The 1,369-nt window shown below is 27.3% G+C and overlaps 1 long non-coding RNA gene across 1 annotated transcript; it reads right to left on the reverse strand.

The window, feature by feature from the left end:
• On the reverse strand, positions 1-1,369 carry LOC132947229 (uncharacterized). The gene is made up of 2 exons (XR_009664859.1): positions 294-1,369; positions 1-229 (listed from the first exon to the last, which is right to left on the reverse strand). It is a non-coding gene; the product is annotated as an uncharacterized LOC132947229 (long non-coding RNA).

A 1,369-nucleotide genomic window follows, 5' to 3' on the forward strand; every position in this document is an offset into this window, starting at 1 on the left:
AATTAGTCATTTATGTATAATAATAATAAAAATTAACAAAAAATGTATAAATATACTTTTACTTTGGGTCATGAATATATGTATCAATTAATAAGTTATACATTTCTGAATGTATATTCTTTATCATTATTTAGATCCCATAAAACATCTAGCATCAGTCAAAGAAGTTTGTCTTTCCTTGTTGAGAAGTAAGTTTCATCAATGGGAATGGGTTTGACGACCAGTAAACCTATAATTTACATATTTAATTAAATTTGATAATTAATATTACTATGATCAATAAATGTACATACTGTAGGACATCCAGATTCTTTTAACAGTCAATTAAATCAGCAACAAAATCAATATATATGGCCATCTTTTCACGGCTCATGTATGGGTTAGGTGGCTCATGTATGGGTGGTGGCTGGTGGGTCAGTATTATGGATATTGTGTTAAAATTAATTTAATGATATAAAATCATTTTATATGAAAAAACGATACTGAGCGAAGAGCCAAAGACTATATTGCAATATGAGTACCTATACTTTATGGTAATGCTGTTAAAGTAATTTTCTCTACATTTAGTAAAATAGTAGATTGAATTAATTTTCACCAAAAACATTTCATTTGATATACTTTAAAAGATTCAAGTACGTACAATATGAAATACTTATTAAAAGTCTAAAAATTTGTTAACCCTTGACTATTGAACATTTTATACATTTTTAACTACAAAATAATTAGCAAATTGTTGTTGAATTTTGTCAAAATGTGAACTTTATGACAAAAAGTGGTCATGTGTCTTTAATATTTTTGAACAGATATTATAGTAACTATAAGGATCCTTTTAGGTATTACATTTTCAAACTTTTTGACATAGCAAAGAACTTTTTATTGACAATAATTTTAAAAACAAAACTATTCGAAAAAAATTAAAATGTCTTATCCCCATTATTAGCTCAAAAAGAGTAAAATTATTTTAAAAATTGTATGGTTTATAAGAAATGCTAATAGGAACATTCGGTGAACAAATCATGTATCTACAATTATTTTTTTTAGTTACACCAATAAAACAAAATCAATTATTGTCAAAAATTGGTGTTGCGTTAAAATAACCATTTTTCCTAAATTATCTTTTTGTTTTCTCCGGATCGGGCCGCTTTTAAAATCAGGCAGGGGCAAATGCCCACCTTGCCACCCTAATGACGCCACTGAGTACAACTAGAAAATAATACTTACAAATGAAAATTAAGGTAATGCGTCGAGACGATACTTTGGATGTTTTACTAAAAAGAATACACTTATGCATGGAAATTTTTTACTAAAACGTATGAATACAACTCTGTACGTATGTAGTCTGTATTTCCGACTTCTGTTCAAATTTCAA

The sequence above is a fragment of the Metopolophium dirhodum genome, chromosome 6 (genome assembly GCF_019925205.1).
Source record: "Metopolophium dirhodum isolate CAU chromosome 6, ASM1992520v1, whole genome shotgun sequence".
Taxonomy (NCBI): Eukaryota; Metazoa; Arthropoda; class Insecta; order Hemiptera; family Aphididae; genus Metopolophium; species Metopolophium dirhodum.